This window comes from Cygnus atratus, chromosome 1 (genome assembly GCF_013377495.2).
Source record: "Cygnus atratus isolate AKBS03 ecotype Queensland, Australia chromosome 1, CAtr_DNAZoo_HiC_assembly, whole genome shotgun sequence".
Taxonomy (NCBI): Eukaryota; Metazoa; Chordata; class Aves; order Anseriformes; family Anatidae; genus Cygnus; species Cygnus atratus.
In genome coordinates this window covers 207,131,814-207,155,647 of record NC_066362.1, presented here as the reverse complement: position 1 = coordinate 207,155,647, position 23,834 = coordinate 207,131,814, and the positions used below count along the sequence as shown (strand labels likewise).

The window sequence follows — 23,834 nt, the reverse complement described above, 5'->3', positions numbered from 1 at the left end:
TCCACATCTCTGCTCTCACAAGGGCCCTGCTGGAGCTGGTGGTCCTTCCCTATAGTCCTTCCCTGACTCTATGATTCTATGATTCCCTCAGATGTATAATTTACCACCTCTTCCCGGTGTGCCAGCCTTGTTTGTGTTGCTCAACGAGTGTTCTCTGCGTCCAGCCTGCAGATAATGCTGCTCGGTGAGTACGGTGCTGCTAAATCTACCTGTTTCTGATTAAGCGCGTTTGAATTTGTGCGTTTGGTTAATAAGCTGCACCTTTCACGGATTCTTTTGTTAACTCCTAAAAGCTGCGTGTTCTGATTTATAGTGCCAAAAGGGGTAAACTGACATTAAAAGCATTAATTAGTCTTGGTTGACTGCACAAAGAATAGAGTTGGTGTGAGCCAGCTTTTGATTTAGCCCTTTGTGGGCCTTTGATTTTGCCTCAGCTTGTTAAAGGGCCTGGATCTCTGGCTTTTTCATGCTAGATTGTATAATTAGGGTTTAGTGTGAAATACAGTGATTGGGCTTGAAGAGCAAGAGCCCTGCACAATTATAAGCAATAAAGTTGTAAAGCAGTTGGCCAGAACTTTACATATATTTTAATAGAGCAATGTTCTTTTTAACTCGTGGGTGCGATAACTTAATTTGCAGTAACGATACCAAAGGGTTTATCCTGAGCTGTGGGCACCTCGGTAAACCTTGGAAATGATATTCTCAAGGTCCTCGGGTTGGCCCAATGTGCAGTGCTTCAGCAGCATGCCAACGTAATGGAAGTGTTGTAAACCGTAGTACAGGTATCACTGTGGCATTTGATGTTTTTTGGTTTTCCCCATACCTTTCCCCATTTCAAACAGGCTAATGGAAGTACAAATTTAAAAGTCGTAGCATTGCCTGGGCTTTTTACTTGGAAATGCCACATAATTGTGAGTGTGTACCAGTGTAGGGTAGTTTCTGTAGGACTCAGCTCTGCACATCTATTCTCCATACAGAAGTTTGAAAATTAATTGAAATAGTGGCAAAGTGTCTGTGTAGACCTTCCCTAATTATACGTGACTGCACCCCCCCACTTCTCCCAAGAAAAAAGGCAGAATTGTGATAATTGCCTCTGGTTTATGTTTCTGAATTCAGATATCCCACTGCCCATATAAAGTTTCCTTCTTCCTAAGATATTATCACACCAACTGCTAGATAAAAAGAATGTAACTTCAAGGCTGGACTGCGTCTCCATCCCAACTGGCTAACGCTGGCCATCAAGGAGGCACCACTTGCCCAGCGGTATTTCCAGTGCTGTAACAGCCACCTGGGATGATGCTGGTAATGCTGACCCACTGCAAAAATGCTTTTTAAACGTGCAGATATCCACCTACCTTGGAAAATCTATGCCTTTCCCACTGTTGGATGTCGGAACTCACAGAGGATTTTGGGTCCTAGATGAGAGGGAGTGATGGGATGCACCTGAGGTTCCTCAGCTGGGCAAAAAGTGCCTTTGGTTTCGGGCACAGGCACGCTGCTGTCCTCTGGGGTGAATGGTGTCTTCCCTCTGAAGTTATCTGATGTTCTCTGTAGGTCATTTCAGGGTTTGGCAGTTTTAAAAGCCTAATAGTGTGTAATTTCCTTCCCCTCACTGTTGATCGTCAGCAGAAACCCCACAGCAGCTGCAGGCGTTCTCTGCAGGTAGGTGTGAGCACTGGTTTTGGTTGAGGCAGGTGAGAACCTCCAGGCTTTGGGGGTTCAGGCACACTGAGAGCTCTCACCTCTCTTGGGATGTCCCCGTGCCCAGCTCCTAAACCTAAGGAGGACCGTTCAAAACATGTCCTTGTGCTACCTTTGGCACTGTGGCCGAAAGCTGCTGGGCTCTGGACTTTGCTGTCGTGGTGCCACCTTTTTCCAACCCGATGGAAAACTCCCTTCTCTTTTACCTAGCTGAGATTTAGTGAAGGTGGAAATGGACCTCTGATTTTTGACACTTTAGCAAAGTTGTAAGGCAACGCTAGGATGGGATTTGGGATTTTTTAAAATACTTTTTCTGTTGTTCAGAATCCTTGCTTGAATCCATTTATGGCTTGTCTTCCTTGGCTGTCATGGAAAATGAAAACAAAGAGCCATTGCAAAGAGTTGTGATTATCATTCTGTCTGGTCCAATAAAGGGTCGGGGTTAGAAATGAACCTGCATTACTTGTTAAATGACAAATTGGGATTGTTTTTCACTTTTTTTGGCAAGTTGTAATTTAAAAATTGGACAGCCGCACAAATTGTTATGTCTCCGAACATTTAACCAAGCGTCAGGTTTTGCCTACCCAGGATGATATCACGGCTTTCCAGACCCTTCATGGAGCTCCTACAGCGAAGGGGCCGTGCCCGTGGTGCCCCCAAGCAGCACATCCCTTGTCGTGGAAATGGTCAGGTGCCAAAAAGAAGCATTTTCAGAAGGGGATGTTGCAATTAAAATAAAAAGCACGGGGTGCCCAGTGCCTGTGCTATTGCTGGCAATTGCATGTGCGGCTCCACCACCAAATTAGTCTTTGTTCCTGGAGGATTTTTGCTAGCGGTTGCCTGCTGAGTATCATCCTCTTGCTCATTAACATCATTGTTTCCTATTGTTTGGGCTTTTTCTTACACAGTGTAAACAATTTCTAGTGGTTCCTTCCCCCTCTGCTATCAAGTAATGGCAAAGGAGAAAATTAGGAATAGCTGAAGGCTTATTTTTTATGAGGCAGGCTGAGGTTTCTGCTAAAAGCTATTTCTCCTTGCCTTCTCAGCTAGACGTTAATAAAAAATTTGTCATCTCTGCAGTATTTGCACTTCTGAAAGTTTAAAGCATATGCTTTTGCTTCAGGTATTGTGTTTGCTCATGACTATTAGTGTAAGACAGTGCTCGTGATGTCTCCCCTTTCCTGGGAAGCTCGTAATTTACAGTAGATGATGTGAACTAGGAATTGAATCATAGAATGACTTGGGTTGGAAAGGACCATAAAGATCATCAACCCCCCATGGCAGGGGGGTTGGAACTAGAATTGGGCTCACTTCTTTGTGTTTTGGGGAAAAGCTAGGCTTCAACAGGGATGGAGGGAATGCTGCAAGGCAGAAGAGGGCCAGCAGGCAGAGGACATTGGCCAGAAGAGCCAGAAGTCATGGGATTGTCTCTTTGTAAGAAGGTGCTTTTTTTTTCCATGAGCCTTGTAATCCATTTAAAACATGATATCCAGTGGAGATTGGACTTACGCCTTATGCTGTCTGTGTGAGCATTTCCACTCTGCAAACTTGGGAAGCCTGATAAGGGGTGGAGAGGTTTCAGAGGTGGATGGATTCCTCCAGATCTCATGAATGTTGCTGCAGGTTAACGGAAGAGGACTTTTTGTAAGCTGACTGGTGGTGGGTAAGGTGGCAAAGTGAATTCACACACTGGAAATTCACAAACTGGAAAATCTACAGGGATGTCTCATAAATGCCCAGCCACTGGAGAAGCTTTGTTTTGAGTTTGTGCTTGTGACCAAAGTCAATCAATGTGAGAAACAAAGCCATGGGAAAACAAAGGAGCTCCTTGTTTTCTATTTTGTGTTTTGTTTTTGCCATTGATCTGATTCCTGTTATATTTACAGCTGCTTCTCTAGGGAAAGAGGTACAAGAGTATTTTGAGTGGTGAGGTAGGGTTGTGAGGGTTAGGACTGGGGTAGTTGCATGTTATTTCAGAAGTGTTTTATCCATTCAAAATACCTACATTAAGGTTCTTGGACAGTGTATTTACTCATTGTTTTCCTGTTAAAACTGAAACCAAGACGTGCTGCTTGGCAATTTGTCCATTTGTCTTCAGGAAAGGGTAGTGAAAACTGAATTTCCATCGTGTGTTTAATGGGTTTAATTAGGCAGGATTAGGGAGGACTGGTGGCAGGATTTGGAAGCAGTTATAACAGGTCTTAGACAACCTGGAGGGAGCTCTCCCTTTCTGCCCTGCTTTTGTTGTTGGTTGGGAGCTGTCTACTTATTTTAATTAAACTGATTTGGTAAATTCTGTAGTGCATTTATATCCCAGAAGAAATCCTGTGCTTGAATGGCTGAATATGGAGAGCAAGGAACCTAGAATCCAAATATGCACCTTGAGATGTGGTTGCGGAGGACTGTGGAGCATGGAACTGGAAATGTCCTCAATGTGTCAGGGAAACTGGAGCTACCTCGGCATGGCATTTTTAAAACAGCTCGGTTGATAACAGCAAACATGGACAAACTGAGATGAGAAGTGTCTTCAGCAGCACACAGACATCATAGAATCCCAGAATCATTAGGGTTGGAAAAGCCCCCCAGGATCACCTGGTCCAACCACCCCCCTACCACCACTGTCACCCACCAAACCATGTCCCCAGGCACCACGTCCAACCTTGCCTTGAACACCCCCAGGGACGGGGACTCCACCACCTCCCTGGGCAACCCGTCCCAACGCCTGACCGCTCTTGCTGAGAAGAAATGTCTCCTCATTTCCAGCCTGAACCTCCCCTGGCACAACTTGAGGCCGTTCCCTCTGGTCCTATCAGTGGTTACCTGTGAGCAGAGGCCGACCCCCAGCTCCCCACCCCTTCCTTTCACTGGTTCTTCCCTCACAGATCTGTCAGCTTGTTTGGCTCCCACATTTGTTTCTCCTGCTACAGTTGATAACATCATTAATGCTCGATGCAGGGTAAAGAGTGCAGCTCCTTGATCCAGAGCAGTTGCTGCCGATGCTCCCAGCTGGCAAAGACACAAAGTGCTCCAGGCCCGAGCTCAGGCTCTGACAGGTAAAGGCCTTCCCGTTCCCTTGCAAGAGCCCCATGCCCTTCTCTCCCTCCTGAAAGCCCCTAAATCCTTGGGGCAGAGAGCTGCCAGTATCTGCCTCGTTCAGCAGACAGATTTTTGGCTGTGAACGAAAGCTTTTGAGCTTCGATTTTGTTTATTGCTGTCAGTCAGCACATCCCTAGGAACAAACCCAGTGTGCTAGGACCACCAGCGTGCGGCACGGCCAGGACAACACGAGCACATCAGCTGGGGCACGTTTGTTTTCCTTTCCCACTTGGAGAAAGTGGTTCTTCCCACTATTAGAAGCATTAAATTGACTCAGCTGGTTTGTTTGCTGAAGTAACCCTTTGAAGTGAGTCTTTGAAGTTTCCAATAGGATTCGATTAGACTACTTTTATCCAGCAGTCCCATAGCACAGATTTTGTTTGGAAGAACCTCTCCGGCTATTTCAGCTCTGACAGATATAATTGGGGCTGTTACTTGCTCAGGTAGTGGGTAATTGAGGGAGTGGAGTCGTATGGAAGCCTAATAAAAACAAGTTCAAATGACGGTGGAATTGATCCAAATCCAGGAGGAGAAGCCCTCTTTTTTGAAAACATCCTATGAGGTCCACTCTGTGCTTCTTCCAGAAATCTGTGATTAGATGGCTGCTTTCAAGCTGAGATGTTTAATTACCTAGAAATGCCAGGTAAACAAAATATTTAGCTTTTTTTTTTTTTTAATATAAGTGGAAGGAAGGAGAAGGCTTTTTAGTTCTGTCACTTTTGATCCTAACTCGCTGACTTTTCAGCGTTCACTTTCAATGCTTCACTGGCACTTGAGCATACAGACGTTATGGGGTCATCTGTGGTATCAGCACAATCTCTCTGGTCAGCTTTTCGAGGCATGTCTGTAGCATTAAGTCTCGAATTGGAAAGGTAATCCCCTCTGGAGTCTTGACCTAGTCTCAGAATTACTCTCTTCTGCTCTTTGGAGCCTTTGGGTCCTGTTCCAATGTTTTTTCGCCTTCATCAAGACAGCTTCCTTAATTGCTGTGACTGCTAGGCAGAAATCTTACTCTCCTGCCTTACAGACCTCCTTTTCTTTGGTTCTCCTGTAGTAAAGTGGTTTCTGGAACGTTGCCAAGCCTTTAGCCCAAACTGTCTTCGAGCTTTCATATCAACCAAGGAACGGTGCAGCCAGTTTTCTGTCCTAATCCCTCTTCCCGAACACAAAGAAGTCGGCGCTGTCTAGACATTGGTGTTCTGAAGATTTTATTCGCTTTAACATGCGGTAATTTAAGGCTGAGGGTTCCCTCTTTCTCCTTTTCATCCCACATAAAAGTCCCCGAAGCCTCCAATTGCTAGACGGATGAAATCCTGCACAACAGGAGTGCGATTTGGGAGTAGTCCTGTGCCCCTGGAGAGCAGAGTTAAGGACACGACATGCAGTGAGTTTTGGCTGGTGGCCCTCGTGGTGTGTGGACTAAGTATTTGTGATTTAAAAGCTCTTTTTTGTATCAAATGCTGTGTTCAGTCATGAGATATTACACAACAGGTGCCAGCTGCTCTTAAACGTTTACGCTTGTATAGTTTGCCTATTGCAGCAGCCTTTTCTGGGGTCCACATCGTACAGCTTTTTAGTGGGGGAGTGGATCCTTACATGCTACAGCTTTTAAGAAGGAAAAGCTAAAAACAGCTGGTTTCCTGGTCCTTTGAAATTTTCTTTCTGTTAATGGCAGGTTTTGACCTTCTTTTTCTTTGGCAGTGTTCTGCTGGCAAGTTTAGCTGATGAGAGATCATTAGGATCCTAGTTAACCTTGAATGGGGTCTAGCTATATAATGAAGAAGAAGCCAGGTACAAAAATATTGGGAAAACTGAAGAAAAATTGCTATAGAGCAGAAGTTGCCTGAAGAACATTATCACAAGTTCTTTTTGCCCCATGTTCTCACTTGGAGATAGGTTCCTTGCCCCTATTTACTACCCAGTTTGTGCTGAAGTATGGAAATAGTGGTCTCCAAGTCAAAGCAGTCATTGGATTCTCTGGCAGATGTGAAATGATTTTCCCAGTTTGTCAACCTCCCTGAGGATGGATGCATCGGATCCTTGGAGGTGCTGGCCATCCCGTTCCCACACCGAGACATGTGTCTGGCATGAGTCTGCAAACCAGAAGTGAGATGCTCTGAGAAGAAGAAATGTAACTAGGTGAATTAGGTGCTGGAAGGCTGCAGTTAGACATAATAAAAATGTAAACGGGGAGAAGAAGCACAAACTTGAGGCCATCTTCCTTGGCACTTCAGTGCGTGCCTTTTGCCTGTCAGTATTTTTGGATATCACAGCAGGAGACAAGGAGAGACTTTGTGTTTTGTGTCTTGTACACAGCTGAGCATGTGATTTCTAGTTAAAAAAAAGACAGCGTACTGTCAAGATTACAAGTTCAAAAAGCGAAGCGGAGCTGTACGTCACTAACTGCACTTTCATTTTGTTCCGTATGTGTGTAGAACTTTGTCAGCGATATTTCTGTCCAGATTTCTCTCTCTAAAAACATTGGTCTGAGTGGCAGGGCAATCCTGGGGGAGTGCACTTCTTCTAACTTTTGCTGCCTAAAAGCAAAGCACCTAGTTATGTCAAAATGGGGCGAATTTGCTTATAAAGTTTCTTACAATTTTCTATGGGGGAAGTCTGGACCACTAGTGTCACCTAGATACTGAAAATTTAAATGAGTGAAGTCAGGGATGATGAAGAGAGTCTTGCCTGTGTTGGCAATGACTTTGTTACACACACATGCTTATTATAAGATCCTTAATCAGTTAGGATGCGTCTTCTTTATAAGAAACTCTACCAAGTGTTATAGATCAAATGATGACTTTAGGGATTGTGCATTGGCTTTAACCTGTTCTGGGTGGCCAGAATCCTATTTATCTTGTCTTAGAGGGGGCACTGAGAAGACATTAATCTTGCTGAAGGAAGGAAAGCTAATCATAAAATAACTTCTCAAATCCAGGGTCCTCCAAAAGCTGGGCAAGACAGATCTTTTATCGTAGCTTAAGCAGCGGTCTTGTTTCTGAAGGGACTTAAAAATAGGCCAAGTGGCAACACGTCTTTATTCTGTTTTTTTGCAAACTCAGACTCTGAAGGTCCCCTTCTAGTTCGATGTCATTTCTTAATCTTGGTCTCTTCATTTGGCCTCGTTGCTTCTGCCACCCTGTTTCTTCAGGTCCTGCCTTGGTACTTCCCTACGGGTGTGAGTGTGTTGCCTTTCTCCCCGTCTGCTCCCAGCTACGATGAAATCAACCCAGTCCTTGGGTTTGCTGCTGACCCCGTAATCTCTAACCACAGCGACAGAAGCTTGGTGAACTGGGGGCTGCTTTCAGTCTGCTGCCCTTCGGGAGTGATCGCGGCATCTCTTGGCATTTAGGAAGGTGGTATAGGAAGGTGGTATTGCCTTGTTTATGGGCAGGATGGATTTGAAAGGTGTTTCTTTAGCAAAAGTGCCTGGAAAAGGACTGAAAAACACCCTTTTCATCAAATGTTGACAGTCAAATGGCTTGTTGATGCACTGCAAGGGTTGTTTCACAGGTGTTACTTGAGGATTATTTTTTTGTCAGTTCGTTAAAGGTTTTGATGGGCATTAATTAACGGATAGAATGGTGTCTCTGCTTTGGTTTCTTGGGGGTACTCTTTTGGGGTTGCTAAATATTTTGCATTTAATGTTGGTAGAAGGTGTTACCAGGATTGCAGAATGGGTCATCAGCTCTCCTGTTGAGTTAAAAAGGATTATAGGCAGAAAGCTCGCAGACTACAGAAAGTAATCGAGTGGAATGATGTCGGATAGGAAGACCACGGCCCGCATGCCACTGCTGCAGCTTATTTTACAGTCGCTGGCTTCCCTTAATGCCTCCCTCCATTTAGGCTCCTCTGCTGCCTGATTTACGGCCCCGGCGTGTCACCGGAGCATCCTCGGCCCCGGCCGACAGCGCGGAGGATCGGCGAGCTCCCCTCGGCAGCAGCCTTTCCCCAGCGTCTCGGCGTAATTCGGTTATGAATCATCGCTTTATTTGTCATGTCAAGCTCCAGCAGGACGGTTTAAAGTGCTTTTAGTCGGCAGTAATTTGAGGCACTCTGCCAAGCCGTTCAGTTGTTGTCAGAGCTGGCGGTGGCTGCAGCTGATGCGATGATAAAACGCGTTCAGACTGCAGATTACTGCCGTGGTGGCAGGAATGCTGTTCATTTGTACATGTGGCAGGCAATAAGAGCTAATTAACAAGCGTATGAATTTGTTGGGTTTATCCCTGTGGATTGCGGAGTGGGTGTAGGTATTCAAAACTGCTAATGTATGTATTTTACTGTCTTTTGTGTTTTTAAAATTCATTTTCCTGAGTGTTATTTTATGCTGGAAGTGCATCAGCAAAATATGGGTCTCTGTAGTGCAATCGGAGTATTTTCTACATGAGAGGAAATATGTATTAAGATTTTTCTCTCGAAACAGCAATACAATTTGCTCTGAGGGGAAAAAAAAATCCTTTTGCTCCTTTCAAATAATTTGTTGGGGGGAAAAAATAACTTTACATTTTTTTATTTGTATGAAGGTTTTGTGTCTGGTTGCAGGATCCCAGCTGAGTGCCGTGTAGGAATGGGCTGCTGCCATTGCTTTAAAAAATGATTGCTTCGGACCCGAGGCCGCGGGCTGCCTGGAGCACCTTGCCCAGGGCTCTCGGTGGGCAGTCGGATGGAAGGAAAAGCATTCCTTCTCTCCTGATTATTTCATTAAATCATTTTATAGTGGGGATACGTGTGTCTGTAAAGGAAACCCATGCGGGTGTTGCTCCTGCTGTCACCTCGCAGCTGCGGCCCTCGCCGTGCCGCATGCCCCGCAGTGGCTGTGGGCTGAGCTCCTCCTCCTCTCTGTTACTCTGCTTCAGCTCTTCCCTTCTGTTCTTGTTAGCTTTGTTTAGCTTTGTCATCTCATGTCCATCCTTTTTTAATTTCTTTGATCCCACCTGTGAAATAGGCGTGGTAGTAAAAAGAAGAAAACCCAAACGGGAGGTGTGCGATCTTGCATCGCTCAGCCAAGAACGGCCACAGCCAGGCGTACCGGCTCTCAGCTGCCTTTTGCGGGAAGATAAATTTAAAGCAGGGGGATTAAAATATAAAGGTAAGGCATGTGAGAAGGGGTTTCTTACCTCTGGAGGAATTGGTTCTGGCTGGCTGGAGCGGATCTATTTTATGATAACCAAATGTGCGCTTCACATGCTGCCGTCCGCTCGTGTTATCTTCTCAACAGTGACACAACCCAATCAAAACAACAAATTCGGTGTTTAGACTTGGAAATGCCTGGTATGTGATGATGATAGGCGCTTGGGTTGCTCTGTGAGGCTGTTTTCCTGCCTCCCAAAGCTAAAGGAGCCGGGGCAGTTCTCATTTTGTGCTGAAGAATAAGGCACAGCTACAAAAATCTTCAGAATAAGTGTCTTCGGGAGGGCAGAACTGTAAGGGAATAAAAGTGCCTTTGCTTGAGCAGCCTGTTGAGCAAACATGGATAAAATGTTAATGATCAGATTGCACAATACGTCCCCCATCTCCTTTTTCCCCCATCTCTCTTGGGCGATGCAACGTGTGAGCATGTGGGGACACGGGGCAGAGAGGTGCGAGGGGTGAACCTCTGCTGCTCCTCCCCACCTCGCAAGAGGTTCAGTGCAGAAATCTGCTGATTTCTGAAAAAAAAATCAAGTGCAATGCTTAACATGTTTTTTTAATAGGTCCTTCGTCCAGCCACTTGAATTTTGTTGCGTGGATATAAAAACACGGCCTTCAATGGCAGACTGAAGAAGCCCCATCAGGAGTGACTTTGGAATGAGCTGTTTCTGGGAGACCCTTTTAGGATGTTTTATTTGGTGTGTGTGAGTCCTTGAGAGTTTTCACCTTTAAAATGTGTCTGTGCATGTGAATTGCTTTCAAACCGCAATTCTCTTTCTGAATCTCACAAAGCTTTTGTCCACAGTGTTCAGTAGCGAATTTGTCAGACCTGGAGCAAAAGTTGGTTGCGTTTTATCCCTTATTCTTGCAGTACGTGGGGGGCAAATAGTGGCATTTAACTTCATTTCTCATATCCTTTCTTTCAAGATACCGCTGTCATATATGGTATTTTTCTCTCAAAGTTAAACCCGTACAAAACCTTGTGTTTTTTTTTCTAGCATGCGACTCGTCTCATCAGCCATGTGAGGTGGAAAAGGAGATGTGGAGGAGGAAGGTGGGAGGGCAGGGAGTCCTCGTGTTACGCAGCCCCTCTGGTCGGTGACACTTGGCTTCTTCATGTTGCCTTCCACGTCCTTCGTCCGCTTCTTGTCAGCGTTGCTTAACATCTCCATATTCAGAAAAGCAATTATTTGCGAAATTCTTTGAAAAAGAGCCTTTTGTGTTTGTTGTCAGAACAAAAAGCCGCCCGTGCCAAGCCGAGGTACTGCAGCATCATGTGGCAGGATTACCGTGTGTGAGCTGGAGCGGCGGCCTGAATCCCCGACCTTGTACCAGGTGCGAGGAAGGGCAGCGAGATCCAGCGCCGGGCAGCCCGCAGGGACATTTTCCTGAATTCCTGGACTCCACTTGATTACAGATAATTTGATCTTGGCAAATATTGCCTTATCTCTTCCGCTCTTTCCTGGTTTTAGTGCCGCACACGAAGATCTGATGGTCCTTGTAAGGCATCCTGGAACACCTTGCTGTTCCCCTTTTGGCAGCACGAAAATCTGATGTTTAATGCTAGACTGTCTCCCATAGCTTAGCTGTTTCCTAATCCACGACCATCCCTTTTCCTCTTAAATCCTTAACTTTAGATTTTAGTGGTGTCTTGCTAGGGCTCTTGGTAATAGCTTTTTGAGGTCACCCTCCTGCCCCTCCACTTCTGGACTCTAGTCATTCCCGTATTGCCACAATCAAGGGATTTTGTCTGAGCTGTTTTGCTTCCCTCGCTGTGTCTGTTTATGTGAGTGTCGTAGGGCCGTACCTTGTTACAGCCACTTTGCTTCCCGCAAAATAAGTCATTGGGTAATTCCGTGATAATCCTTAATACGCTTATTAAAGATAAATACAAGTCTTCTGTTCTTCTGTTGTTATGTAATGAGTGACTTGAATAAGATAGCATGTTTTAATAAATATTTTGGATAAGTCATGCTAATTTTTTTCCTGAATTTTTAGTGAACAATTGTTGGATTTACTGATTTTTCTCTAGTTTGTTTTTACTCCTCCTGTTTTGCATTTCTCCAGTAGCTCTTTGGTGATGCCTAATCTTTCTATACTTGAAAAATAATAGATGTGGAGTAGATTTCTAGATTGTTCTTTGCTTGGTTTGGATTTTGACGGGTTTGCTTCCCATATCCTTGTCTTTTAGTGAGCTTTCTCCTCTCCACTGTGCTTTTCTCCTCCCTCTGGAGGCTCTGGTGCAGAATCTCCTCAGGTGGATGGCAGGCAGAGCCTGTCGTCCTTCATTTTCTCACCTTTTGACTTAGGGCTCTTCAATGCTATTATCCTTATTTTAAAATCCTCCTACAAGTGAATGCATCAAATTTCTGGGTCACAGAACTGACAGTTGAAAACATTGTGGCTTTCGTGACATTGTGCCTGTCAATGCTTAGTGGCTGTTGCTGTTTCTCAAATCCAGTCTCGTAATTTGTGTTGGTTTGGGACATTGGATGAAAGTGGCCTCGATTCTTAAATGCAGTAGAAATTGCTGTTTCAAGAAACACTGCTGAAGTAACAGAATTTGCTGCTCTGGTCTCTGCTGTGACAGCTGACACCGTTCACCTTGTCCCGTGTAAACCCAATTGGATCTTGTGCAAAGAGGCGGTTTTGCCAGACCTTACAGAGTCACAGAACCACCGAACAGTTTGGGTTGGAAAGGACCTCAAAACCCACCTAATTCCTGCCCCTGCCATGGTCAGGGGCCCAGGGAATTACCCACACTTGTCAGTACTGCAGGCATCCTTCACTGGGTGTGATGGTTGCGATACACGAGGTCTTGCGGACAGTGCTCGTCAGGCTGCAAACTCGGCCACGTGCCAGGAGTCATGGCTTCAGAGGCATGGAGGGGGAAAGTGGGCTTCATGGATTAAAAGATTATTACCTTTCTTAAAGAAAAAAAGCCTTAAAGTTTAGTTTCGAAATGAAGGGTTTTGAGATGGAGTCATTTTATGTTGCTTCACACCCAAAAAGCCTTATGCACAAGCATTGAATGAAGGTGTTTGTGGGGATATCAGAAAGATACACGAGATGGTTCTGATGGCAACTGAGCGATCTCCTAAGACATAACGAGACAAGTCGTGTTGTAAAAATGTGACCTGATGTGTCTCTTGTCTCAAAGACCTTGCAAACAACTTCAATTCCAGTTTTTCCCTGTCCCAAATAGCCTTTCACTATTGGCAGTAAGAATCTGAATTTCTGTTTGTTATCAGGATTTACAGTGCTCAGCCCTCTTTTCTCATATTAAAGATAGTTCTTGCTATTGAAAGCCATATAACGAATCCAGAAAAAGCAGGGAGTGTACGATATTCCCAAGTTAGGAGCAGCACACGGTGCTTTAATGGTAGCTTGCTTGATCCTGGGTATAGGAGAAGTGGTGTCTTTCAGATACGTTGCAGTGAGAACTGGAACATTTTTTTTTCCTTCTTCTTTTCCTACTCATCCAGAAACACTTGGAAACAGGAAATTCCACTTATTATTTGTGTTGATTGCGGATTTCTTCTAGTGTAAGGAGGAAAGAGTTTCCACTTACATCCTCCCAATATCTTGCAGGGACGTGGAGCAGGTTTCCATCCACTGCTCTTGGCCAGAGAGGAAGAAACACGGGAGAAGCTGGGGAAAGAAAAGGAAAATCTTAAATAACTTAAAGTATGCGCTGCGATGTAGCTGAAAGCTCCTCATTCTTCGAGTGACGGTGATGGGAAGGAGTAAAGCAGTCCTCGTGCTGGGTCTCACTGCCGGCAGTCTGTGGGTGCTGAGAGTTTTGCTTTAGGCTGGGGAAATGCCTTACAGCTGATAAAACGCCAGGCTGAGGGATGTCGTGATGTCTTCTGTAGCCATGTCAGTTGTTAATGTATGTATTTGTAATGTTATTAGTAATAGAAGTGTCTTGGGGAATGAGGTCTTTCAGCCAGGCTGGCTGTACAAAGACATAAGGTTGGTACGAAGCACTGAGTATGCTAAAAGCAGAAATATGCCCATCCTTCCTATTTTTGAACTTGGAAAAGATTCAGTAATTTGGGTGGTCTACAGCTGTTTGTAACTGCCTAAACCTTTTTTTCAAAGTAAAAGAAACTTGCAAAATATGGAGGCCAAACGTTATTTTCCCTTAAGTATCATGTTTTCTTAAGCCCTGCTAAGTGATGGTCCATTGGCAGCGCTAGGACTAATTTCATGACTCAGAGCTACCAACGCAAACAGAATGTCTGCAGGATCAGTTTCTAAAAAATGATCCTAGCAAGGTGTCTAGCTATTAAAATAGCACATGTATATTAAAAAAATAATCAGTAGAATGGTTTTGGGGGCTCCCTTTTCCCCAGAGCTGTTAAATCCCTCTCCCAGAGTAGCTGTGAGTATCTGTGAGGTCTCACCTGTGGTTCAGATCACCTTCCAAAAGGGGAACTGTCGGATCAGGTTTTCCTTCTGCAGGATCCTGTTAACAACTGGAAGCCCTTCGGAGTTTCTTGGTGGCAATGCTGCAAGATGCATGCCTGGCAGAGGGACCCAGCAACCTTCAGCCTTGGACAGCTGGAATAGCAAAAAAGGCATGAATAAGTTTGCTTTGAGATCCCATTTGAAATCTGGTTTAGGCAATTTTAATCTTTAACTCATTTTGCTGTTAAAATGTGATTACAGATAGGTAAATTCTGGTTAAGGAATCCAATTTTCTTCAAGTTCTGCATCAGATAAGTTGCTGGACTTAAGCCGAAGACTTAATATTATAGACTACGTTTATAAATTATTTTAAAAACGTAAATTTGCATAGATTGCAGTTAGCGTCTTTCAGAAAAACGGAATTGCACACCCCCTGCCTCCAGCTGGGCCTATCTATGATTAAACACACTCAGAAGTAGGATTCAGGCTTTTGGGAAGATGTGTTTGCCAGACTCCCCAGTGAATTGCCAACAGCAGCTTTGGGATGGAAATTAGTCATGGGCTTGCGGTCTGGTTGTGTGGATGGGTAAATGAAAGTGAATTTCAGTCGTATCGTCTATTTTTCTGGTAGCTTGTATGAAATGGGCATCTAGTGAACATAAAATTACCAGCTTCAGATTCCTTCGTGTGTTTTGTGTTGCTGGAAGTTCAGATTCTTGATTTAAAATTGGACGTTGAAATAATGGTGGCGGTGGTTGAAACGTATGACGATTACTTGTCAGCGGGACTGGTTTTGTCCTAGAAAACATCACCCATTTATTTTGCTCAAACCTCTGTCTAATCCTTTTGAAGTCCTTGGGGTTTGACTGCACGAGAACAGTTGTATCTCTGCTGCACGGCCGCGATGCTGCTGGCGTGGCCGCATCAGCAGCACAGGGTGTCCTGGCACGGCGGTGACCGCTTTGAAGCCGCGCTGAGCTGACGTCTCCGCGAACACACAGAAACCTTGTACTGCCGAGGGTGCTGTCTGGGAGGTAATGTGGAAATTTTAGTTAACAGTGATCATTCAGAGCAAATTCCAGTAAAGCCTTGAAAATCCCAAGTCCTTTCTCAAATTACAGCTGGTTTCTGAAATTGGGAACGGGAGAATTATGCTTTTGGCTGAATTTGTCTTCTAGTTGTATTAGCTTTCTTTAGTATGTGTTTTAGAATCTTAGACTCGTAGCAAATCCTGAGTTGGAAGAGACCCACGAGAATCAGCACAGTTACTTGCAGATGACTCAAATACACGGAGACCAGAGCCAAAAAAAATCCTCAGGTCCACAAATGCCATAAAGGTATGTACTGAGGGCAGCCCTGCCTGGGTTGATGACACACTTCTTTATGGACAGAAAACTAAACGGATCTGCAAATGGCAGCAGAGAGAGCCTTCTGTACAACAGCTTTCTCAAACAAGAATGCTGACAAAAGGGGACGCAAGGCGAGGCTGCTGGAAGGCACTCAGGTGTGGAAGACTGCGGTTGGATAACGTGGCAGCAGAAAGTCCTGCAACGCGGCTGTGTGGGAATGGAAGTGGACCTGAGTGCAGGGAGATGCTGAGAATATGGCCACCTGCTCGCAAAAAGTGAGAGTGATACCACAGAAGGACTCGGACACCAAAAGTGAAGCACCTCCCCAAAACCAGACCCTGTTTCTGTGAGTGCTGTCCAAATGCTCCTTGAGCTCTGGCGGCTCGATGCTGTCACCACTGCCCCGGGGAGCCTATTCCAGTGCCCAACCACCTCTCAGTGAAGAACCTTTTCCTAACATCCAAATCAATTTTGTTCTTGTTTTTCCTACTCTGCCAGTCTTCGAGAGCCAAGATTACTATGAAGAGAATAAGAATTAATTGAATAACTATTGTATTAATATTATACACAAGAGTCTCTGTCCTCAGAGACAATGGAACACCAAGTGGACAGGCCACGAGCAACCTAATGCAGCTTTGAAGTTGTCCCTTTTGGGGCAGGGGGTAAGAGAGGATCACTGCCTGAGGTCCCTTCCAGCCTGAATTATTCTGCGAGTCTTGATCCAAACAGAATTATTCACTAAGCTCTTGTTTGTTTCTCTGCAACCAGGTTGGAGATGGGAGCACGTGTTTACCCGCCAGACTCTTATCGACTATGATGTTGAACACGTGTCTGCGTCTGATGGACGGGAGGGACGGGTGCCTATGGCTCTTGGTTTGCAGAACGGACTTGTGCTAGCAATTAAAGTTTTATCTGTGAGGACATGACCTCTATCTTTCCTCAGTCTCAGTCCATGCAGCGCTGCTCTTCAGCTGTACCCCGATTTGTTCCCAATGGTGTCTGTATTTTAGAAAAGCAGTAATTCCCTGTATGGGCCAAAATTTTGGGGGGGTTCAATAAAATAAAGGAAAAAGAAACGGACATACTCATCATTTAAATGCTTCCTGTTTGCCAAGCGTGCATCTCTTCCACAATGGTTAAATATCCTATTAATGAGGAATAATTGACTCAGTTGTTAATGTTAGAATATGTTGGTGGTTGAATGGGTGCAATCAGTTTGGCAGTCTCAGAAACTGCTGCCTTGAATAGTTTCAGGTCTTTATTACAGGTCGTCTGAAAGCAGTTAATCTGAAGTAATTTAGTTGTGATATGACCTGGCTAGTCTCAAAATGACACTTTCAAAGAAGTTGCCAAATAGAGCCATCTGTTTTCTTATACTCTAATTGCTCATTCAGCCCAAACAGCTCAGCAGATCTAAGAAACCAGTTAGCGGGGAGGGCCAAGTGTTGATGGGCTGTTCTGAAGCTCTCTCGGTATGAATTAGGACTCCTTGTCAGGAGCTCAAATCCAGAGCCTTAGAGTGCTTTCCTTTATTTTTTAATACTTCCCGACTTACCTGGTTGTGCTTCTGTTCACATCGCCTATTCCTCTCCACAGATGAGGCCACTGGGTTTTATCGCCTACCCCGCTCATGAAGAAGTGACCTTTAAATTGCTTTTCCGGCGGCTTTCTGGGCACTGCCAGCCTCCTCTGAAACGATGTTGTGAAGCCTCAATTTGTGAGGCTTTCAACCTCTTCCTTAGGCCTTACGTGTGTTGTGGTGTGTATTGAGGAGTGTTTCACAAAGGGCAAAACCCCCGTGTGATGCCGTGCTTTATAATCGTACCGAAGCCGGCGTCACTGCCTGCTGTGGTGTCCCTCTGTAGGTGATGGGTTGCAAGAAAAGGCACCTCCCGAGGCAGGGACCCCGTCGTGCCCAGAAGCTGTGGTGGCTCTCAGCGGGCTATCCTGTTACTGCAGGCGGAGAGAGGGATTAAAACCCCCCACATTTCATTTTAATTCCTCTCAAAGCAGGGGAGGGCAGGACAGGGTGCAGCAGGCAGCTCCGGGGGTCCCTGACGTGCTGCGGGGTCGCTCATGAGGCCCCTTCTGATTTTTCTCTCACAGATTAGGCCTTGGCCTGTTGCTCCTTGCTGTGCAATGTTTAATTTTTCCTTTCTTTCTTCTGGGAACAAAGTTCAGTGCTATTTTTCTCTGCATTGTGCAGCATTTAGTGCAGTTTTGGGTGCCATCAGAAGCGATTGATAATACTTGAACCGAGGCTTCGCGTCACTTCTGGTGGGACAAATGTTGTGGGAGCAACTCACTGCAAGTGGCTCTAATCCAGCAGAAGCCCCGGGGGATGCCACAGCAGAGGCTGCGAGCACTTCTCGAGGACATCTTGGTGTGGAGGGGAGCACCGAGGGGGAGAAGAAAGGCGGGGGTCCGCAGGGCAGGCCTCCCGAAAGGAGGCAGCGGGCAGCAGGCCGCCTGCCCCAGGCCACCTTGGGCATGACATTTAAACCTAGCCAAAGGGGCTAAAGAGGAATTGTTCACTCAGGATATCCTCGTGGCTGTGCTTTTAGTGAATGCCCTCCTCCCCTGTGCACAAAATTCATGTTGTAGACTGCTCTCAGAACTTTGTTGTGTAACACAGTCTCTTCTTTGAAAGGGATTTGCTCAGGTTTGCGGGCATCTGCCCGTGCTTGTGTCTGTTATGAGTGGAAAAGGTGTCTCTCCTTGCACTGAGCAAGTGCTGTTAGCACAAGTATTGGGGTACCATAGTACATATACCCTCCTGCCATGTCTGAAGGCTGTATATCTATGAAGTCCTGTGTCAGATAGGGAACGTGAGCAATCTTGATGGCTCTTTGCTACAAGAACTGGGGGACATTGAGTAAAACTGGCAGCAGTCTCCTTAGAAAACAGAGTAGTTCTTTACATACGTGCAGTTCAGCAGTTTAATTCATAGCCGTTGTGAGTTGTGGAGGATAAGAGCTTTACACACGTTAATAGGCAGCAGGAAAAATTTATATGAAAGATCTTTGCGGGCTGCCGAATCCCTTCTTTCTCAGGGTGGCTGTGAAGAGCAGTTTGCCAGAGGTGAGGGGCATCATGGCACATTCATCCTTCCCATGTCTCCTTCCCTGCTCGCGTGTCTGGCCTCCACTGGAGAGAGGATGCTGGTTTACTGGACTTACGGTGTCTGATTTCCTTGTTCTGACCATTCCTAGATTTTTGTGCTTCTGTTCTCCCGGCCCTGGGGTTCATCAGGAGCAGACACAGTTCTTTATCAAGCTCTCATTGAGGATGCTCAGCCCCGTCGCTTCAGGTCGCCTTAATAAAGTACGTGACTTCCATGGCCTCCAGAACCTCTGTGTGGCTGGAGCTGGATGGGAGCAGCAGCAGACTTGGTGCTGCACTCCTGGAGATCACTGCAGTTATGGTCTCGTATTTAGTTATCCCCAACCGTTTTCTGCTCACCGATGGATTTCGGTTAGGAAACTATTTCTTGAACAGCCTCAGCCCTTGTTATGAGCTCCTCCAGGCTGCACCTGGGCACCAAAGCCATAGAAACCTGGTGTGGATGCCTGAAAGCAAGACTTTAGAAGGAGGTCAAGCTGCATCCTGCTCTTGTACCACAACGCTGCTTGTGTGTGAGCAGTACAACACCTGCAAGATCAGACGTGGACCAAAATGAAACACCTGAGAGTTCAAATCAAAATGGAGTCTGAGCTCCCGCTGCTGCCTGATACAGCCTATTGCTTGTCCAGGAGAATTACTGGCATTCTCTGCAGTCATTAATTGTTTTTTTTTTTTTTTCAAAACCTTGTTCTACTGCTCAGAAATTGTACCTGTGTTACAACAGAAAACAGTAAGGACATTATTTGTGTCTCTCACTTTCTGCTTTCTGAGCTCCTCGTTTTCCCTGCAGCTCAGGCGGTAGCCGCTGGGAGCCCAGATCCGTTTCATTTCCTTTTGATGTGTCTTTTCTTTCAGCTCAATCTTGGACTCAGACTGAGGTTTTGAAATTTTCACCTGAACAAAGGGAAAACGGACGCGTTTCTTGGGAAACAATGTGAAACACGTTTCCTCCCAAGCTCCCCAAATGCAGGACTCATCTAGCCATTTCGAAACACATACAGCTTTGGGATGGGGGAGGCAGGGGCAGCAGGTCAATCGTTTGGTTATTGTGCTGAGATGGGTTTAAGCCTGGTTCCTGCAGCTGTCTGTATAATTCCTCCTGCAGTCTCTTTTTCTTTCCTGGAGGCAGTGAAGGAGCTGTGGGATGTGCAGGGCATTCTCTGCTAGAAGGATGTGGAAGATAGGTGGCAGTGACGTGGTAAGAAGCCCCCTTGTCACCTGCGGTAGCTCCAGGTGCTGACAGATGCATCTCAGCCCAACAGGAGCTGCTGATTCTTTTATGGCTGCTCTAGGTCTCTGCTTGCTGCAGGAGGCTGCAAGTTTGTTTTTCTGAGGCTTCTTTGTCACTGCTCTGCTTCTGAGGTCCCCCATGTTGCAGGTAAAACAGTGGCTGATGCTGTGCAACAAGGCATCTGTCCTTGATGGGATGCAGCACAGCTGCTGAGACTCTAGAGTGGAAATGGGGATTATTTTCTTCCCAGTTTAAAAGGTAAATGATTCGGTCCTTTTGTTGGTTGAGGGTTGCCATTGCCAGTTTGTATTCCCAGACAGCTTCGGTATGTGCCCTCCTGGTGATGCTGAATGGTGTCTGTGCAGAAATGACCCACGGGGTGGGTTTGTTTTGTGCTGAGTGACTGATCGCTTTCTGGATCTCGAGATTCTCCAAGAATATGTGGGACTGAAAGCAAACCTGGCTGCCTGGGAAGCTTCAACCCTCCTTGTTTGGCCTCTTCTGCCAACTTCAGTCATCTTTCCTGTAATCCTGTTAACCCTCAGGGAGACGGAATTTCCCTTGAACAGAGAAACTCTGCCACGGTATCCTCTTTTTATTCCCAAACTGCTCATACCCCGTTTCAGGAGGTGCACGACCTCCTTACAGGGTGTTTGCCAGCTTTAAGCCTTGAAGGATCCATTAATACCACAGGTACAAAGCTCAGCAGAGCTTTAGCTGGGACTCTGTGGAGCTCCAGGTGTCTGCTACGAGTATGTCTGTAAGGAATCACATCTTTTATCATTCCTTGTGCTCTGAATATCTTTTGCAAAAAAAGCTTTCCTATCTCAGAATTAAAGGCACCTCTGGGAACTAAACCTCGATCCCCTACGACAGTGGCATTTTAACCTTAAATCTTCCTTTTTCTGTATCTTCTCTGACAGAGGTGGAACTTCTACCTCAGAAGGAGGTACCTGACCGTAGATTTTACGGCAAGGCCATTTGGATGGTAATGTGCGTGTTATTACTTGCAGCTGGCCAACCCCCCTGTATATAGGACAGGGGCAGGTAATCCCATTTGTCATGGCTGTAGCTCAGTGCTTGAGAGAGGCGACGCTTCTGCTTTCAGCTGGACAGGGCTTGCAGGATGAGTGGGAGGAGATTGCAATGTTTGTGTTTGTTATTTTGCATTTTTCAGTTGCAGATCTGCTAGCTAAGAGGATAATGCTGGTGCTCCATCACAGTGATAGTCTAGGAGAGGACTCTCTAAGGTGGTTTCTGTCCTTCGGACTACAGGTATCATTTCCTTCCCTGTGCTTTGACAGAGTCATCTCTCTGTTTACATGCCTCTTGCTGTCTTTTCACACGCACCACTTTGCAGTCTCTGTGCCCCCTGCATTTTATCTCATTCTGTGGGGGAGGCTGTTGTCCATCTCCAGTTGTCCTTTGATGGCAGCCCTCCTCCCCCTCCCTCACCATTTGATTTCTTCAAGCACGTGCTGAAAAGAGCTACCTGTAAACACCTAACTGCTGCTCTTTCTCCTCGGATGCTTGCTGAGAACATCTCCCTGGCTGTGATGCTCGACAGAGCCTTTGCAAGTGATGGTGCGGGTGCACGATGATTAATGCTGGTTGTGATCCCCAGAGCCGCCTTGTTTTACACTTGGCTGCTGCCTCCTATAAAACTGGGACGTGCTTTGTGTGTGACAGCTGTCACAGCGCTCCAGAACTGGGATGCGTAGCACTCTGCTAATGCAAATTCAAGTAAGTGCAATTTGCTTGGCTTTTCATGCCTTATTTAATAATCAGTGCAAGTCCACAGTTCAGCAAGTAAAAAGTTTCACAGCATCAGATCCAAATTGAAAATATTCATAGGCTTGTAGCAAAACCCTCTAAAAGAAATTACTGAGCTCTGCTTTAAAAAATTGCAGAAACTAGACTGCTCCTAATGGGGTAGTTTATTTTGGGAGACAGATTAAAAGCCACACTGATGATGGGACATGATGTATTTCAGGGCAATGCCGAGTGGAGAAATAGCACTTGTTGTCCTCCTACTGAGTCCAGCTCTGGAATTGCCTTTGTCGTGGTGAGATACCTGCACTTGGCGGAGGGCTGCTGGTCCTGCCAGCCAAAAGATCTGGAAGATCGGAGCTGGAAAAATGAGCCTTTGTTCTGAAAGTCCGCAGATCCGTAATGATTCATCTTCAGCTTGTTTGCAGTTTAGGGAGCAGAAGAAGACCTGACAGTTGCAGACAGTGAGCGTGGGTGAGCTGCCGAGGCGTGCTCAGTTGTGTTCCTTTGCCTCACTTGCAAGGAGACTTTCCGAGGCCTCCCCACTGATCAGCTTTAATAGGTTCAATAAGTTTTTAGAGACTTGAAGACCTTGGTGAGCACATCTAGCCTGACTTCTTCTCAGCCAAACTGCGGAGTGCAGTAATGTCTCCATCAGACCTGCAGCTCCCAGGTAAACTAGTGCACCTGCTTCACAGAGATCTGTACTCTTAATTTATTGCATGTTTTCCCCCAGAAAGGATCATGACATGATTAAATCAGTCCCAGTTCCTGGGACTACAACTACTACTTCCAAACTACATTGGGAAGTTTTTGATTAACCTGAATCCTTTGGTAGTTGCCTTTGGACTGGTCACTGACAGGTCTGCCAGGAAGTTGTACAGATCCTCCTGAAGGTCATTCCTAAATGATTCTGTGACTGCGCCATCCCTGGAGGCACTGCAGAGACACGCGGACGTGGCACTAAGGGAAATGGTTTGGGGATAGGACTCGGTAGGTCACGTTGATGATTAGACTTGATGATCTTGAAGGTCTTTTCCAGCCTAAAGGATTCTGTGATTGTATGAAGTCTCCAACCTGCCAGGACATACGTAGGACATGGGACATGGACAAGCAGGACACCTCCTTAACCAGATCCCATCAAAGCCACCCTAACTGGTCAGGAAGAAACTACACCCACCCAGGTTGCAGCCCAGCTTGCAGCCATCTCTATGCTAGCACAGGCTTTGAAGAAACTACCAGCAAGTCAAAACCACATTATGATGGTAGAAGAGATGCATCCCTGTCCATTCCTAAAGTAGGGGAGCTAGAGATAGCCAGGAATAGCTGCCAAGCCTTAGGACCGTGGTGGACGAGACGCGTGCGTGCTGTGAATCGCCCACTTCTGCTGAGCTCAGCAAGAGACGTGTGTCTCGAACGGCGAGGCGCAGTTAAACACTTGTGAAACGGGCTGTGGGAGTAGACCTCAAGTTAACAAAACGAAAGCAAATTAAGATGTATGATTGCGAAGGGTCTGATGTCGAGAAAGCAGCGATGCGTAGCTTCACTTTTTTCGGAGCGCCATAATTAACAGCCGGAGAATTGAGTTACGGTTTGTCAAAGTCGTGCAGGGTAAGAAGCATGGAGAACATGCCTGGAGAGCATGCAGTCAAAGAGGTTTGCAGGAGATTATCTAACGTCGTGGGCTGTTTCACGGCTGTCTGCTCCTACCTGAAAAGGTCACCCCTATAGGACAAAGCCAGCCTGATAGCTACGGACATGCTTCTTTTGTGAGCCCCGTCTTTTGGGGAATCTTGAGAGTTCCTATAAACTTTTCCTGGGTGGTGCACACTTGAAAGACCTTTCTGTAAAGCTCTTTATTCAGTCTCGTTACCTCTGGGAAAATAAAACACCAGAGTTTGTGTCGCATTCATCTGAAACCTTACTTTGTGAAAAAACACCAAAGAGCCTTTAAAAAAATGCAGCCAGCAAGAAGCCTTTTCAAGTGAAATAAGTTCTAAATACTGGACTACAAGATGGGA

The 23,834-nt window shown here is 45.8% G+C and overlaps 1 protein-coding gene across 5 annotated transcripts in view; it reads left to right on the top strand.

Moving 5' to 3' along the window:
* The window catches only part of FAM168A (family with sequence similarity 168 member A), a 176,507-nt gene that overhangs the window by 56,453 nt on the left and 96,220 nt on the right, over positions 1–23,834 (top strand). Inside the window, exon 1 of one of the 5 annotated variants that reach the window (XM_035570371.2) lies at positions 113–184. The exons of the other annotated variants lie outside the window; for them this stretch is intronic. The gene's annotated coding sequence lies outside the window, so the exon portion shown is untranslated. Of the gene's footprint in view, positions 1–112; positions 185–23,834 lie in introns of those variants that run through there. 5 annotated transcript variants of the gene reach the window in all.